Here is a 19,835-nt window from a genome sequence, read left to right on the forward strand (position 1 = left end):
ACTAAAGCGGAAAAAGTACCAGAATGTGGCAAATAAGGGAAGCCGCAATAGTTAATTATCATGACACACAGCTCATCTGTAATTAATCCTTTTCTTCAGCAGGATTCTGCAACTGTAGCATTAAAAAAAAAACAAAAAACAAAAAACAAAACAACAACAACAAAAAAAAACAGGTCAGATGATGCTTTAATTAAGGCTGTACAGTGTTGTTGCTTCTACAGCAACAAGAACTGTTTTTTGTCTATAGGTGTGTGTGAAGCACTACAAATATTTTCTTAACATCTTCACAGAGTGCTGTTTAAGCATCTTTGCTAGCATTATGTCTGGAGACAGACTGATTACAATTCAAAGGCGTTTTTCTGTTCTCCTCACACCCATCTTAAGAGCCACTAAAACAATCTAAATGTCATGCCAATGGGAGAAGACGCTCTCACCAAGGAGCTGGAAATGAAACATAAGGTACCACTGCAGTTGGGAAAGGCACTGTCTTGAAATTTACAACCCTCTTGACCAGCTGCCCAGGCTCAGGTCAAGGGCCTGTGGTGTGTGCTCACTTGACAAGATCTGACTGGTAATAAATCCACTACTGTCACCCTGAAATATTGATCCCCAGCTGCAATATTCAGTGGTGGGATGTATATTGTGAGAAGGTAATACAGAAAGGAAAATTTAACAGTCATTCTATTTTATCTGCAATTCTTTTACAAACTATTGCATGAAATACTGGCAGTGTGCCCTAGCTAGGTCCTATTAAAAAAAAAAAAAGAAAGAAAGAAAGAAAACTAAACTAAAATAAAAGTCTTCTCCTATGTTTACAAAGATACTGCTATTGCCAAAGCAGAGAATTGCACTGTGATAGACAGTGAGTGCTCACCATTATCTGTGTTCTTTTCTTTGGTGAATGGTCAGTCACATTTCCTAGACCTACTACAATTAGATAGGGTCGTGTGACTTGTCCTCCACTAAAACCTGAGAAGAAGCAATATGTGGCACCTCCATGTAAAGGCAGTTTAGAATGATGGTGCCTTCCCCACATTTTCTTTCTTTGTTAGTCAGCTGATTTCCGATAATCGAATGAAGTACTTCCTGACCCTAGAAGATGAAAGAAGCTTATGTGGAAGACCCCCCCATCCACTCTACTAGCTTGCATTAAACTATGACATAAGCAAGTAAATCCTCATTGTGTTATGTCACTGAGTGGGAAAGTTATGTTATGTTATGAAAGTTATGTTAGTGCTTCATCTATGCCAGCTGATACATGTGCTGCATTTTTACATGTATTTGTATTATTCTTCTAGTTCCTCCTGTGATTACTAGTATGTATTTGCAAGACACGTGGCTAAATATGAGGATCTGTTGAGATTTTTGTGGCATAGTTTGTATGAATAGCATTTTTCTCTACACTATGGCAAACTAATTTACATTGGTCTTAAAAATCTAAGGTTTCCCTTGACCCAGGTAATCAACTTGAACAATCTAATCAAGAAGTGACCAAGATTAGTCATTAGTCTATTTCTAAATCCTAGGAAAAAAATACCTAATTCAGCACTGTAGACTTTAATAAATTTACAAGTAAAATATGCTGTCCTCGCCAGGATTATGGAGTAGCAAGAAAAAGTCCTCCTTTGTTTAGAGGGCTCCAGTGACAGTCATCGTGGGTCTGTCAGGCTACATTGCCTGCAGATGGTAGGCAATGATTCTCTCATTATAAATTGTATATAAACTGCATAAATTATAAAATGCATATTGACTTCTACCTGCTTTACTTGGTGGGATGACATATCTATAACCCATAAAGCATTTAATAAGCAATGGGAAATAACCCTTTGTACAATTTGCTCAGTATAGCCTATAAGCAAAGGAATTTGCCTCTTTTTTTTTTTTTTTTATTCATTTGAGAGAGACAGAGAGAGCAAATGAGAACATGAGCAGGGGGGAGGCTCAGAGGGAGAAGGAGAAGGAGTAGAGACTCCCCACTGAGCAGGGTGCCTGATGCAGGGCTCCATCCCAGGACCCTAGGATCATGACCTGAGCCGAAAGCAGCTGCTTAACCAGCTGAGCCAGTCAGGCACCCTAGAATTTGCCTATTGTTTGCCGCCGGAATATGATATTGTTCTCCTTACTGGAGATCTCTGTGGTTCTGATAAATAACTCTCTAAGATCTTATTTTTGAGGTTCTCAAACAGATCTGGCTGCTTCTGTACACATTAAAAAACTTGCAAACATCAGCTTTCTGGAAAGATAAAGGGGTAAGGGATAGGAAAGTTGAGGAATACACAGACATAAAAGCCTTGATCTTTTCCATCTTATCTCCAAAAAAAGTAAATTTAACCAAGTTCCCCTAGACAAATCATTTCCATTTTTGGTGCTTTTCCTTTCTTCAAAAGCAACTGGAACTCCGGGACATAGAAATTTAAGCCAGCCTCTTCAGTTCTTTGCCTCAGATCTTGTGATAATAAGGAGGCTGCATTGGCCATTTGGAAATCAACCGAGAAACAGAAAGCCAGTAGTAATTCTTTTATATCTGCTTTACCCCTCCAGGCCCTGCACCCAATTTCGGCAGAAGTTGGCAGAGTCATGTGGCAACTGGCTTTACCACTAAAAGTAAATGAAGTTATGTTTCTTAGAAGTATTACTACCACCACTGAGAAATAGAAGCCATTTCATCATTCTTCCCATGGTAGGTATGTGACCTGCTTTGAATGCACCAAATAGCAATTGCCTTTTATTTTTTTTTTTTTTTTTTTTTTTTTTTTTAAGATTTTATTTATTTATTTGTCAGAGAGAGAGAGAGAGAGCGCGCGCACAAGCGAGCATAGGCAGACAGAGTGGCAGAGGGAGAAGCAGGCTCCCTGCGGGGCAAGGAGCCCGATGTGGGACTCGATCCCAGGACGCTGGGATCATGACCTGAGCTGAAGGCAGCTGCTTAACCAACTGAGCCACCCAGGTGTCCCAGCAATTGCCTTTTAGCCCTAGAGCCCCATCTTAATGGATTCTGAAAAAGTGATGCAGTAGGATTATAAAAACCAGAAGAGAAAGAGATGTTATTGGTGTTAAACTGTTTTAGACCTCAGAAATTGACTCTATTTGACTTTTGTGAATGTATGTGAGGTCACCAATGTTTTGACAAAACCCACATATATGCCACATATATCCCATGTGGGAAATGTGCCCACAGTACTCAGGCTGTCTGCTGTTGGTAAATAGAAGCTATGTTAGAGCACTTCCTATAGTGTGAGGACTGGCCTGTGGTACTTCAGTGTTAGGACAGTGTGATGTTGGTAGCTCCTGAAATGGAGACATGGGGCTGTTAGAAATCTTTTCAGTTGTCATCATGACAGACACCAGCAGAAGAGAACTGGTCCACTTGTGACATACATCTCTCCTAATTCCTCCTCTTATTCCACTCACCCCACCATTACCTTTAGTAGTAGAGGAAGGAAGGTGGGACAGACAGATGAATGAATGAGTGAATGAATGAACGGAAGAAATCAAGAGCACTTAATAGATTTCACCAATTATATAGTTTTGATTTTTTCCTTCTTTTCATTATTAACAATAATCAAATTCCTAAACTTAGAATTAGTTATGCAAATATTCTGTGCTTTCTTTGTTTAAAAGTTGTTAGCAGCTGCTACTAGGACATCAGAATGTAAATAGTATCAGGTGTGTATTATTATACCCAGCTGAACAGCTGCAGCACTTACATTTAATTCCACATGTTATACTTAACCCTTACCTCCCTGCAATAATAGTGGTTCTTATGTAAAGTTTTCCTGAGCTTCTCTCTAGAAGCCCTTGCCAATAGTAATAAAGAATGCATGGATAATCAAAAAACCACAAAGAACTCAAAAATGTCATTCTAGGCAACAGCTTCTCAAATACACTCATCTAAGAGTTGACCAAGTTACCAGATTATCTTTTCTCCATTCTGTCCATTGTCAGGGGGTGGGGAGGGGAAGGTGGGGTGGGGGATCTAGCGCTATAGAACAGGTAAAGTGGTGAAGGAAGAAGAAAAAGAGATCCAAATGTAGTAGTCTACATTTTAGATAATTACTTCCTAGAAAATAAAAGCACCAGTGTCACTCACCAGTCAATAAGAATCTTCATTGTAGAATATACTACAGAAAAAATATTGCACAGACCCTGCACACTTAGAATTAAGTATCTGATTGGAGAGATGTTATTAATATGGAAGAAATGTAAAATAGTAATAATAATAATAATATGGAAGAAATTATTTCAGAACATGTAAGTCTCATGGGAGTCAGAATTCACAAAGGTGAGAAATGGTTTTAGGCCAGCATAAAAATTTGAGTTGGGCCTTTGAAGGATAATTTTTATGTTAGTGTGAAGAAAATAGTGACTTAGAGTTCTTGAAAGTCAGGCTCTAAGTCATCTGATTACCCAGTGGCACCAAAAGGCTAGAGCCAACAGTGGACATAAAGAAGTATTTCCTCATATCAGAAATGTGTGCTATTTGGGGCCACTTTGATACTATGTCCTACCATTATTTAGGAAATGAAGTTAATAGTGAATTCACTATTAAAAGGGGGTTATATTATGCTTCTAAAGTAAGAAGGATCAAAGGGAAGGACTAAGTCATCATTTCTGTTCAATATGACAGATAGAAAGAAAGGTCCATTTTTTTGGTCACCTACAAAATGACAGGCCACGTGCTGAGCACTTTCCTTGAGAGGCCTAGTTTTTTCTCTCATAACACCATCCAATGTAGTTATACAACTAGGATTTATCTAGGTTAGAATTCCAGTCTCCAAAGCCTAAGCTCCTTCTAGAACTCCATTCTGTCTTGTCTGGACCACTTACTGGTCTATCAACATTTGAGCTGCTCAGTAGAACTGAACAGCAGAGTAAATTAACTGAAGGTACAGTCTAGACTAGCTTTCATTTGGCCCTGCTGTAGATACTTATAAAGGCCAATAACATGAGTGAACAATTTGCCTAAAAGCATACAATAATATTCCTATTAACTCCACTAAACAATGGAATCTAAGATTCACCATCCACACAAAGGTACACAGACACACACAGAAGTGCACACACACGCATGTACAATTTCACACACTCCATGCACACATCACTGCCCCTTTGCCACACCACACCATACACACAAAAACACACACAATCCTTTGATTCTCACTCTTCTCTCTAGAACAGCCCAGCTCCTGGCACATCACCAGAGGCAAAGCAGGTTATTTGGCAGCTGAGGAAGTTTAGCCAGACTCACTTTGAGGGATCTGATGCCTCCACAGACCTCTTAATTCTATAGATGGAGTACCTACATGGGGAAAATCACCAGGTTTTCCATGGTATTTTTACAAACACAAAATGATGAAATGGGCACATATCACAAAGACTGTTAAAACCTAGGACACCGCACCCAGGCTGCAGGCCCTCTGTCACTACCACTCTGGTTGCTCTGTCCTCTCCTGGGCATAGTTCCCACAAAAATATGTATTTCTCTGGGCCTCTGGCAAGGTAAAAGATGAGTCATCACAGACCTTCAGAAAGGTGCACCCTTGAAGGCAAGAGTAGTTTATAGGAGGGTTTCGGGGGATTTGATAGGATGCCGTTTGTCAGTAAATTCTCAAGTGCTGATCAGACCTGGGATGGAGCAGGATGGTCTGTGCCTCAAGCCTCAGACCAACCTGGAAACACACTGACTGAAAATGTGGAATTGGGATCCTACCCCTCCTCTTCTCCAATACCCATACAATAAAAAACATATACTTCTGGATTCCTCAGACTCTTGATCCTATTACCTGTGGTCTCAAAAAACATTCTTTGTCTGAAAAGCAGTTACTAAAGCCTGACATGTGAGTTTCGGGCACAATCTTTTTACGGCATCCTTAATTTGCAGTCAGGTTTGATCTCACTTATTCTGTGGGAGACTCCCTTTGCCCCTTTCCTGTGGGCTCATATATACTTGCTCTCTCTCTCTCTCTCTCCTTCACCTTTAGGTGTTCATTTGCAGAGATGTTTTTGTCACCTGTTGGAATGTGAGATTTAAAAGGGTCTTTGAGATTTAAAGAGGGCACTTAGGGGTATGAAAGAGATCTTGCACACACCTTGCTGGGGACAGTCTGAACAGGGAGCACCAATGCCTGGCCTAAATCTCTGCGTCTTATCATTGACTTGGATTTCTAAGTCTCTGATTACTGCGGAAAGCAGAGGCATTTTCACCTTCCTGTGGCCGTCTATAAGGCTTAGGAGAAATTCTGAATCATTTCTTGCTGAGAATTATAACACTAACATAGGAGGGGAGAAATTAATATTTTGAAAACTTTCACAAGATCAGAATTTTCCTTTTGGTGTCTCCAAATTTCGATGGACTCAAACTTTGATTATAAACTGAATAAAGATTTTTTAGAATTTTATACCCCTGAGTGATCAGTTTTCACTTTCTGCCCTCCTACTTATTTACTACATAGTAGGGGATAGAATTGAGCAAGGCAGGGCAGTGGGGGGCAGGGGGCGGGCATGCCAATGCTGAGTGAAAATTAAATGACCTAATGAATTACTCTTTGTTAGTAACTTCTAACATCTCTTCCAGCTAATTTCCATAGAAATTTGGATGCTTTATCCAAAAAAAAAAAACAAAAAAACAAAACAAAAAAAAAACCCACAACAGTGTTAAAGGTTTTACCATAGTAGGCCAGCCGGGGAAAATTTGGGGAATTTGTAACATACTTCAGGTCCTACCATACAGAGAGCAACATATTGCCTATGGATGGGCCAACTGTGGGCTTATGCACATAGAGAGCATAGGAGGGGGGAAAACATCATTAATCTCTCTGTCAAAAGCTTATTTAAAAAAAAAAGCACTGAGTATTTAAATGATTCATTCCACTGAATGCTAAGTAAAAGGAAATCAACCTACTTTCTTACGGTCTTTGCTTCTGATTTACATCACAGGCTGTAAGTTTCAAGCCCTCCAGACTCTAACCGAGGGTATTGCTGGCATTTGCTCATCTCATGGGTAATGTGATACAATTTGGGCAGTGGTTGTTTACAACTGGCCCTTTGTGACTAGCTAAAAGAGAGATGATGGACCTAGATCACTAAAATGGGCAATCAGCAGGCTGCAGGTATAAAGCAACACGGCCTCTTTGTTGGTTTGAATGCCCACATTGAAACAGGATGATTTCACCTGGTGCAGCACCCCCCAAAAGGTAGCATCTCCACCTCCCTGCTCATGCTCAAGTGCCTAGAGATGGGATTAGCGTGGAATGTGCCACTACAGAAAGATATGACCACACAGAATTTACAGATTTAAATAGGCAAAATGTTATGAGAAGCAAGTAAACTGATAATATGTGGTGACAAGCACTGACCCGCTTCCATGAAACAACTATAGAACAAAGCAAGAAAACCTAAACACACGCGCCAGACTGTATCGCAACAGCGGTTAGAGAAGCATAGAAATGTCTTCAATTAGCGGATAAGATTTGAGGTAAGTTCTGATTTTAAAATGGAGAGATCCTCGGGAAAGAAGCTGAGGACTGGCTTGGGCTGGACCAAGTGAGGACAACAAATGGAGACTTTTTTTTAAGAGGGCAGAGGGGCAGAGAAGGAGAGAGACAATCTTAAGCAGGTTCCACACTCAGTGGACCCTGAGATCATGACCTGAGCTGAAATTAAGAGTTGGATGCTTGGCCAAATGAGCCACCCAGGTGCCCCACAGACTCTATTTTTATTCATTCCCTAAATAAATGAGGAACCTCTAGACGCCAGGCAGTCAGCAAGATGCTGAGTGTACTGTATGGAGCATAGCATAGAAACCTAGGGGAAACGAACTGAAGGAAATGAAAGAAAAAGGTATGTGAAGTAAAGAAATATGGAAAAACACTCCTTCAACAGAAGAAATATGTATGCCCACCCTATAAAAGATTGCTATTGAAAAGAACATTTGTCCTAGTTGTAAACAAGCAATAGAACAACAACAAACCAAGGTGGAATGTTTCTTCTTCATGCCTTACTTTTTTTTTTATTACACAGTTAGTAGACTCTTTATTTCTAACATTATTTACTAAGTAAATAATCACACAGCACTTGAATTCAAGTCTTTTACCTAAATTTCATGCATTTCTGAGATTAAAATGTTTTCAAGAGTTTAAAATGGTAAAAAAATATGAATTATTTTCTTTAGAGTTGTATGGTGTAGTGGAAAGAGTTCAAGAATTGGAGTCAAAAGTCTAGTTTCAAATGTCATTCCTACCACTTATTAGCTATGATCTTAGATAAATTACTAATTATTTCTGAACTTCAGCTTCCTCATCTGTAAAAAAGATCCAAACAACAGGGCAGTTGTGAGACTCAAATAAGATATTGTGGGTCTATATGTCATGAGCTATAAACCATTATGACAATAGTAACTCTAATTATTGTCTGTGTAATAAAGAAGATGTATGTTATGCTGTATCATGTTTTGGGGTTCTTTTGTTTTTGCTTTAGATCTCTTTCATTGCCCAGGACAATGTCTGGCACTTAGTAGATAATAAATGTTCATTGAAAGAAAGAATGAAAAGATAATGTTTCTGGCCATCTGATAAAAGTTGTGCTCTGAATTCTTTTTCTAGGAGTGCTTAAGAATATTACAGTCATTTGATCAAGCTTTACAATATACAGCCTTGGACTAGTTTTTGTTTTCTACCTCTCTGCAGCAAACCAACTAGCCCTTACTGGAGTCAAACCCATAAACCTATGCCCATCTCAGACTGCAGTTTGTTCTAACCAAAAAAAAAAAAATCAGCATAGATGACAGAGAAAAAAACCAAAGTGTGTACTGAGCCCAGTCCTATAGGCTAAGATGTGTGCAGGTTTAAGAGGCCCATTTTCTAAATGATGCATGGATCTAAGAGAATGAAGAGGCATGATTTGTGTCCCTCTTAAGGAAAACAGATATAATGAGCTCACACTTTCAGCTTCCACTCATCCAAACAGTGAGTTAGGGAATCACAGAACAGTGCTTCTTTCTAGAATCCCTCGTTACCAGACTTTCAGACATATCGTACTCTTCACTTTCCTAGATTTTCACCTCTGTGTAATGCATACAGACATATGGGTAAATCAACAACAACCCTCAAGGAAGCTATAACCACCCAGCATGTACATTTTGCAGCTCCTTCAACTTGCTTCCCATCCTGCCTATCCTCTTGCACAAATCAGGTTTGAATGCCCGAGCTTGTCACCTGGTATACAAAAATGCAGTCTAACACTGTATTTATTAGCAACCCATTTCCCTTATGTTTAATTTATTGTTACATTTTTTAAATGTACAAACAGTTATACCAGTTTTATACACAAAACCACAGGTACCGTTTTGTAGCTGTCAAAATTCCAGCAGCCTGTGGAGAGAGACAGTTGAATAGGTGTCCTATGCTGCCATCTAGTGCTTTTGTTAAGACACGGGTTTATTCACATTTCTGGAAATGAGGAAACAAAGGCAGCTCAAGGCGCCCAAATTCTGGAACAGCTACTGATATGCATTATTAAACAGATGCATTTATGACACTTGGATCATATTCCCTGGAACCAAGCAACTTAACTTGTTTTCACACAACGGCAGCTTACATCCCTGCTCTTGCCTGGCAAAGCTCTGGCCTTCTACCCTGGAGGCACCTGGTTTAAATCCAAACTGACTGGGCAACAAAATGTCCCTCTGAGCCTCTTTCTACAGCTCCCATCTGGCTGAGGTTCTGTTGGCATGTCTCATCTTCCAGGAGGGATGATTTGATCTGAATGCCTTGTCTATTACTTCAGTTTTGGGAGAAGGTACAAAAGAGTCAGACAGCTTTTTTTTTTTTTTTTAAATCATTATCTTTAAAATTGACTAAAACACCAGCCATTTTCTTTTCAGTGGCCAAAAGTAATGCTTCTGAATTTTCTTTTGCTCCTTAGCTCACATGATTTGTATCATTAGTTAGATCCTAGATCTGCTTTTGACTCCCTCCCTTTATCTATTCCTGGATTTCAAAAATATCTTTCTTCTCCTCAATCAATCAGCACGTCTCTCTATTACACACATGCTATGCTAAAAGCACTGTATCCGACTGGTTGATGGGTGGATAAATAAAAAGAAAATAACCTTTCCATCTGTATCTCTGATCACTTCCTGCCTCTGGCCTCTAAGAGACTTTATCTTCCCTCTCTTGCTAGATTCTTTCACCCTTTCTTCTCTACTGTTTCTTTTTCTTCCTTTGACTGTATACAAGCCTCTCTTCTAGTTAAAATAAATATGGGGCTTCACTTGATTCTGCTGTACTTTCCTGCTACCAGAAAATGTCTACTTTCTGTGCTTGTATCTCTTCAAGCTTTTTTTTTTTTTTTTTAAACTCAGTGAAGAAGTCACTGACCCACTAATCTGTTGCTCAAATATGGAGCCCACTGACTGGCAAATTAGGGAGTGCCCTTCCAACGAGATGGAGTCAATGTCTGTTAGGGCTACAGATCCTGAAAGGGATTCCTGAAATAAAGAGGAAGTCACAGTAGATGACATCTATGTTCCTTCCAACTTTGATTCTGTCCTTTTCAAACTGAGTTCTGTTATAATCTTCCCGTTTTTGCCAGCTACTCCCTACTTGATCTGTAAACTCATTACTTTCTAAAAAGGAAGTTAGGCTCTCCAGAAGATTAAAGAGTCAAATTCTGTTCCCCCTTTGTAAATTCACTGCTTCATCAGCACACCCTGACTGTGCCCCTTTCTTGAAGCACTCTCCTCTCTTCTCTACTTTGCTCATTCTGTTTTTCAAGTATTTCATTGTTTTCAATTTTTCACTGATTTCTTGTTTTCCTTTATGGAGACTTTATCAAACATATATGTTTGTGATTTTACAAATGTATTTACCTATTCCCACTGTATCCTTACACAATGTTTCACAATAGTGACAGTGATGGTGACAGTACCTGATGACAATTTGCTCATGAGTTTAGCTCCTGCTTCTTCAAAGATAGTTCCCAAATCCTCCATTTCCAATATCATTTTTCAACCTTTCTCAATATTGATATCACCACTTACATTTGCAACAGTATAGTTCTTGGTTGTCCCATCAACACTATATGGTAAGTGAACTCTAGCCTCTGACTCTTGTCCCCAACAGACAGGCTTCCCAACTGTGTCTATTGCTATCAACAGCAACAATATGCCAAATCTTCAACTCAGCTCAGTACCTTGCATTTATTTTGGATTTATCCTTTTTTTATCCCCAATATTTAATCTCTTCCCCGTCTTAGAAATTCCTTCTTGATTTACTTCACATATGCATCTTCATTTCCATTTGCCTTTGCAAATGGGCTTACACCCTCATTACCTTATAGCTGGGTTGTAGAGTAACTTCAGGGAAGCTCTTCTGGCTTCTAATTCCACTCCTGTACCAGTTCATCTCACAAAAAAGCGGGAGTAGTCTTTCAGTGACTTTGCTATGATGGAAGTCACCTGTTAAACACCCATAATAGCTTCTTATTGCCTCTCAATACCACATCAAATTTCTGCAGCTTCACATACTCAAGGCCCTTCGCCAATTACATCCTACTTTCTCTGAACACATGTTCCCTGAACACATGTCCCCAGTTCCACTCAAACTCATCTCTTTGGCATCACATATACAGGAATATTTTGCACACAGCAGTCTTTCCCCACTGAAGGCCTCATTCACTCCTTCCAAAAAACTAGGTCTTATTAACCCATCAAAAATACACTTGCCTCCTGATAGCAATCTAAGGCAGATTACACCTGTCTCTAAACTCTACCTTGAGATCCTTCCTCAAGTGGTCTCACTTTAAGGGAAATATAGATCCTCATAAAAAGCTGGACAACAGGCTCTGGCCTGATGGGTTGATTACCACATTTGCCAGTCCCTGCTTTCTGACATAGGTCCATGATGTTATTATGCCTCAGAAGGAATGCTGCATGATGTCTGCTTAGTGTGGTCTGTTACTGATGCTGGACACTCACACTGCTTTCAGATTAAGAGTTTCTTGGAATAGGCCCCCATCATGCCCTAGATGAGTAATGAAGATGAAGTAAGAGGGCAATCCAACAACTTTTGACACTGTGATTTGATACACCCACTCTAACATAATCATTTTGATGTAGCTGTTTTGACATTAAAAATGGCACTTTCAATGTACAAAATCACTGTTTTCTTTGTTGTGTCATTACTAATTGACATGTGAAACCAACATCCCTGACTCTTACTACACCTTTAACTCTCACCATGATGCATATTTTAAAACACTAAAAGCCAGAAGTTAAAATATTATGTCAAACCCATGATTCCATGTTGAAAATTCCTGGCATGTAACAAAGCATCTGGGTCCCAGTGTCATGGCACAACTGGCCTTGGAGGGGAGCTGGTGATGTGGTATGAGAACTGAAAACAGAGATCTGAGGGAAAAAGCATTAGCATATTTATGGGTCTCAAGCTGGTACAAAAACCATCCTAAGGAATCCATAGACAGTAGGTGTGGTTCCATATGAAGAAGTCATGAGAGGTAGACTTGTAACTTACTGGTCCCTCCGGCAGGGAGTGTTCTTCATGAGCATAAAATGGATGGGTAATTGGGCCCCGAGACAAGAGTTTAAGTTGTTTAATGCTCCTGCATCTATCACAGGGCAAAGCTGGGGATAAAGGTTTATTACTCCTTTCCTGTAGAGCGAGAAGCAAAGTTGCACTGGGAGAGAGGGTGGCTTAGAGGGTCCTAACAGTATGATCTTCAGTTTTATCAAGACTGCGGCTTATTTTCTTAAAAGGAAAGTTCCTTACAGACAGCTAGTTTATGGTTCACCCCTAAGTATTCCACCATTTCTGAATCTAGTATGGGATTCTGTACCCCATAACTGCTTAGTAACTGTTCACATGAGTGATTTGGCCCCAGCAATTCAAAAAAAGTTGCTGTAGTTTAAGGAGATAGATCTTTCTCTCTGACAGAAAAATTAATGTATATGGGTAAGGAGGGAAATGCATGTAACAAAAGTATTGTTTTCTTGTTCATTTGTTTACTTGTGTATTGTCTATCTCCCTACATCCCACCCACACTAGAATGTATGCTCCCTGAGAGCCGGAATATTGCTTATATTCCCTGATGTTGCCCCATGCTTTGCATAGTGATTGGCACATAGTAGCTATTCAGTAAATATTTATTAAAGAAATAATTACTTTTTTCATTAGGAAAATAGGGTCCCTTTGGACTAACAGTTCCAAAAAGGAGTTGTTTGGTCTGTTCCAAAACAGCTTTGTGATTAGCTATGTTTTTCTCTGGGCCTTTTTCTGCTCAGAATCCCTGCCAGGGAAGAAATGCTAAAACTCCCATCTTTTAAATATGTAGATCCCTGACATTTGGTTGCTTCATGAATTTTACATTGCATAATGACAAGTGTTTAATTTTATAAACTGCTCCTGTAATAGATCATTTTCAAGGAGAGGCATAATCTGGAAATGCAGTGTAAAGTGCTGTTGCCGAATTAGACAAATGTCTTCCCTCAGCCAGCGATCCTTTCTGTAGTAAATGTTTTCAAGCACTGACGGATTGGAAGCCATGGAAATAGTCTCAACACCCAGCTGGCTGACTGAGTCAGAAATGAGATGGTCCATGGATCCTTCTCTCTTCCAGGCTGGTGTGTACCAACCCTCAGAATATCTCTGGAGTGAAGGAAACACAAACAATTGACTTGTTTCCTGAGGCCCAAATGGTCTTAACTAGGCCCGATTTTTAATTCTTTCACCATTACCACAAAAATGGAAGTCAGAGAAGTAGGGAAAATAAATCATTATTTCTGGGTTCTAAAAAAGGGGAGTTTAGTACCTTATTATGGTCTACCTTAAGTATCTATGTAATGCATCAGTCCTCTAGATCAGCTCATGTTGGTTTGAGGTTATAAGTGAAAGAGAAGCCACATTCATAGTCACATTATGGATAATTCATGCTTCATGCCTCACATTTCTGTCATTGTTTGGGCTCAGGAAACTCACTGACTCTCCTGTTTCTTGGTTTTCTTGTCCAAAAAATATGTTCAATAGGGTTCCCTTTTTAATAGGATTCTGATTAAGAAAATGGAGATTTGTCTTCAAAAGTGAGTGGTTGTAAAAGCTATATGGTTGAAAGAAATGAGAGAGTTTCATAAATTATATACAAAGATTATTCATTACAAATATTTCAAGCAAGGTCATCTTTATTGTGGAGATACTGCATATATTCAGTAAAAACACTGGAAATTTATTGTGTCAAGGCTTAAGGATACAAATTCCTAAGAAATAGGCCTGATACATCTAATATGGCCTTAAAAAAAGAGTTGTACCAAAAAAGATTACAGTCAGTTACCCATTGTCAATCCTCAGGGTGTTCTGTCATTCAACAAGGCAGCCCCATGTGGCAGACAGAACAGTGGGCAGATATCAGGAAACCCTGAGTTTAGATACTGCTCATGGAGTGGCTATTGTATCTCAGGTATTGGATAAGTTTTATAAAAGCTAAGAACCTTGTCCAAAGTCACAGAGCTGGGACTCAAATGCAGAAGTCAGATTCTAGTGCCATACTCTTAACCATTCTTCCATACTACCTCCCAGTAAAATAATTTCTGGCAAGTCATGCTCAGCCCACACCTAAGTTTAGGTTGAACTACATAATATATAAAGTCTTTTCCAGATAGAACAGGAGACTGGGCAAGCTATTCTGTTTCTTTCACAGAATATATCAGTATATCCTTCTTTTGCAGAGTACATATGCACATGCACACAAACACACACACACACACACACACATATTCTTCCATCTTTCCAGCTCTGTCCTGTCCAGTTGAGAGCCCATTTTCGCCAGCCCAATGCCTTATACAACACTAAATGCTCCATAAATGGAATTGACCAGTAACACTGGATTCATGTTTTTTAATGCTTTGCTGATTGTGTCAACAGCAAACTCATGCTATCCAGGCTTTATTGACATTCATTACTTTCAAGCAATCCTCTTCTCTTGTTTTGTTGATTCCCTGACCCAATACCCATGGTAACTCTTCCAGATTTATTTACTCTCTAGTAACCAATCCCATTTACAAACCCCTTCTCCACACCTCTCACCCTAGAAGATAATCTTCTTCCAACTTTTTGAGATTGGTGTTCCTAGAATCTGTATTCTTCACTTGACAGAATTTCTTTAAATTTTCACTATTCCTTCTCTCCTTTCTGCTTATTTAAAGGGAAGTAGTATCTGCCTTGTCTTTTCAGAAACACTTCCTCTGTCTGCTCCATCTTATGGAAACTTGATCTGTAATTTCTCCTTTCTCTTATGTTTTCCGTCTCTTAATCTTCTCCCCATGCCTCTAGGAACATACTCAAGACAGGGGGTGGAGTAGGCCTGGACATGAACTAACACGCCAGATACTGTGTTCGACACATAATGCTTCATTTAGTCCTCACAACAGTTTCAAAAAGTTGATTTTATTGTTGGCATGTAATACGATGGAAAATAATGCTTAAAAACATTAAGTGATCTTGGCCAAGATCATTTAGAAAACAAATGGGCAGCGCCAGGATTTAAACCAAGTTTGACTCCACCTTGGATATCCTTTCTACCATATCTCACTTATTTCTTAAATAAATAAATAACCCCTTTCCTGCAACCCTGCTGTTTTAAGCTTTCCTTTTTGTCTTTCACTGCCAACCCAGTTAAATATGGCAAGTGTTTATTAAATACTTCTTATGTGCAAGTGACCAAACTATATGCCTCCTCCCAGGAAAGATAAAGATGAAGAGCATTATTCTTCTCCGCCAGAAGCTTACAACCTAATAAGCATATGAAATATGTAAATAACAATAAAATGAGGCAGAAAGAAATGCTAAAGTTATCACAATCTTCTGAAAATACAAAGAACAATTAACTCTGAGGAATGGTCACAGCAGAAAATTTCATAAAATATTGGTTTTTTAGTACCTCTTGAAGCATTCAAGCCACTTTCAATTGACCTGCAATTCTACTTTGGGAATGTGTCTTCTCATTCCTCCCTTTCTGTTCTGTCATTCTCAACCCACAAAACCACCATAGTTTCAGAATTTATCTCCTCAACTCCAGACTTTCCCACTCTAATCCAGCCTAGAAAAAATCTTTCCAGCTGGTTTGCCCTTCATTAAGCCCATCTCAGAAATAATCTTTTGTAGCTCCCTATTGCCCAGTGAGGAAAAGGAAATTCATTAACTTGGTCCTCAACAAACAGAGGCCCACTCTGTGGAGTTGTTACATAGATCAAATATGGTAACATGTAGGGGAAAGATATGAAACCATAGGATATTCTAAAGATAAGCTATTATTAAGGTATATTATTATATACCCTACACTTGGGCCAATGTCTGTTCCCTGACCCACCCTTGGCCTTATAGCCCTTATAGCCCATGTCATCCATGTTCCTATAATACCTTTCCTCCTCATTTCTAACTCTGGAATTCTATAATATATATATCTCAAGTCCTGGCCGAAAAAACTATAGTCTTACAAAAACATTATCTGACCATTTAATGAAAATTTCTCCTGAGAAAACTGGACAGCAGAATGCAAAAGAATGAAACTGGACCACTTTCTTACATCATATACAAAATTAAATTCAAAATGGATGAAAGACCTAAATGTGAGACATGATATCATAAAAATCCGAGAAGAAAACACAGATAGTAACTTCCTTGACATCAGCCAAACAGCTTTTCTCTAGACAGGTTTCCTGAGGCAAGGAAAACAAAAGCAAAAGTAACTATTGGGACTACATCAAAATAAAAAGCTTCTGCACAGTGAAGGAAACAATAAAATTAAAAGGCAACCTACTGAATGGGAGAAGATATTTGCAAATGACATATCTGATAAAGGGTTAGTATCTAAAATCTATAAAGAACTTAATAAACTCAATGCCCCCCAAAATAAATAATCCAATTAAAAAGTTGGCAGAAGACATGAACAGACATTTCTCCAAAGAAGATATTCAGATGGCCAACAAACACATGAAAAGTTGTTCATCTACATTTACTATCAAGGAAATGCAAATCAAAACTTTACTGAGATATCACCTCACACCTGTCAAAAAAGCTAAAATTAAAAACAGAAGAAATAAGAGGTATTGGTGTGGACATGGAGAAAAAGGAACACTCATGCACTGTTGGTGGGAATGCAAACTAGTGCCACCACTATGTAAAATAGTATGGAGTTTCCTCAAAAAATTAAAAATAGAACTAAACTATGATTCAGTAATCTCATTACTGGGTATATCAAAAGAATACAAGAACACTAATACAAAGGGATACATGTACTCCTATGTTTATTACAGCATTATTTACAAGAGTCAAATTATGGAAGTAGCCTAAGTGTCTATCAATTAATAAGTGGATAAAGAAGTTATATATATATATATATATATATATATATATAAAATGGAATATTACTCATTCATAAAAAAGAAAGAAATAGTGCCTTTTGCAATGACATGGATGGAGCTAAAGGGTATCATGTTAAGTAAAATAAGTCAATCAAACAAAGACAAATACATATGATTTCAGTAAAATGTGGAATGTTAGAAAACAAGGGAAAAGGGGAAGAAAAAAGAGAGAGACAATCAAGAAACAGACCCTTCATTATAGAGAACAAACTCTGGTGGTTACTAGAGGGGAAAGGGTGGGGGGATGGATTAAATAAATGATGGGGAGTAAGGAGTGCACTTGTCATGATGAGCACCAGGTAAAATATACGGAATTGTTGTATCACTGTACACCTGAAACTAATATAGCACTGTATTTTAACTAACTGGAATTAAAATACAAATTTAAAAAGCCAAAAAAAAATTTTTTAATTTAAAAAAAAGAAAATTTCCTCTAGCTTCTCTGAACATCTCGAGAGCTTTCCTTCCAACTTTTCCAATTCATGTCACAGCAAGCCAAGTGTTATAGTTGAATATATATCATAGCTTCCCTGCTCAATTATAAGGCAAAGACCTTCACCTTCTAAGGTTCATATGACAGTGGTTTTTTGTTTGTTTGTTTTTGTTTTTACATAAAGTAGGTTCTCAGTTATCTGTTGAGTGGAAGACTGTACAATGGGAGATTATGTTACTCTGTATTGAAATAATTTTAACCAAAGTGAAGGGAGAAACTTTTCATATATCCCTTGCCAGAGTCTAAAGCAGGGCATGAGGATGGAGAAGATACATAGCTATTCAAAATAGCACCACTGTGGTGATGATATGGGGAGAAGAGAAGCCAAAATTGATCCAGCTGCATTCTGTGTCTGTCATTCCAATTCTTACTTTCTAGTACCAGTGAACCACTGGAAAACCTAAATGACAATCATTAGATTTGACATATTTCTCCCAGAAGTTCAGAATTCAGAAATGGGGGCTATTTTGAAAAACAAAACAAAGTCTTGTTTCTTGAAAGTCTTGGCTAAAAGTACACATTTTTATATTACTCTCCCTAAGTTCTCTCTCTCCCTCTGTGCTATTTATCTCAAGTAACTAGGGGACCTGGTTTAAGTGACATCTTGTTATAAACTGTTAAGTAGAATGATGCTGCTAGGGTTTGGGCCCAAGGAGATCTGGGACCGTGGTCAAAACCAAAGGTCTCCTTTGTCTGGTGTAGACTAGAGAGTTCAGTTTAGTTGGCTTCTCCAATCTGGCTATGACTTAAAAATTAGATAGGAAGCCGAAGGATCTCTGAGGGCTGACTCATGTAAACAGGGGACAGTGCCAAAGGCCTCAAGCCAGCTCCAGGTGTGCAGACAGCAGATCTGTATTCACCTCTCACTGACCTCTAGTTGGCATGACATTATCTATGGGCTCTGCCATTTACAACTACCACAACTGTATGGTGTTTGGAAAGCAGATGACTCCTCTCCCTGCTGTCACTTGGAATTCACACAAAGACTGAAAAGTGTGGCTGCTCAGGCTAGGCAGTGAGATCCTCAATTCTAGTCAGACTTTCTAAATTGATCTCAGCTTTTATTACCTTATCATCTTCTTTCAGAAAATTCAAAATGTTTCTCATATGTCCCAATCCCACTTGCTCTACTTCCTGGGGAAGATCCAGCAAGTCATTCATATCTATAAAATATTCTATCTTTTACCTCTGCAGAAGCTGGTAGGAGAGTCAGGGATGGTATGCAGTTCTTTTCTTTTTCTGTACATATCTTTTTAAGTAAAATAAGATCTCAAAGATGGACAAAATTTCACACCTGGGAACAGAGTCAGTGTAAAGAAATAAAACTTTTATCTGGACTCCTTTTTGTTTACCTGGACTGTCTCCCATTTTCCATACTCAAAAAAAAAAAAAAATCATTTGTAATCAGTATCTTGCCAAAACCCCAGCACAGGACAGGGATTGGGACATTAGCAGTGCCAGAGCACTGCTCTGGCCTGGTATTTGCCATTTGGTATCATTATTCTTTCCTTTCCAACAGGACAACAACTGCATACATCGACTTGCAAAATTGATGCAAATGGCTTAACTGTTTGCCCGGCATTCAAAGAGAAAATGGAATCATTTCACTGAATCCAAGGTCAGTGGTCTTGAAACTGATGGACCTGCCAGCTACCTGAGCTCCCTGCCCTCTAAAATGTCCTGCCCTATATTGCTGGTCCCTGGATCACTTCTTGCACCTCTGACACTTCTGAAAACTCTGGTGGCAACTGTTTTGCTTAAATTATGAGAAAGAGTCCCTAGAGACAGTATCATGACCATCCAGCTTTCTCTTCTATCAGGCAGTCCACCACTCACTCTTCCAAACTGGGGGCTGTTCCAACATAATGTGGGCATCTAGTGTCTAGCTCTGCCTCCTCCCTCCTGCCTGAGGAT

The sequence above is a fragment of the Martes martes genome, assembly GCF_963455335.1.
Source record: "Martes martes genome assembly, chromosome: 7".
Classification (NCBI taxonomy): domain Eukaryota; kingdom Metazoa; phylum Chordata; class Mammalia; order Carnivora; family Mustelidae; genus Martes; species Martes martes.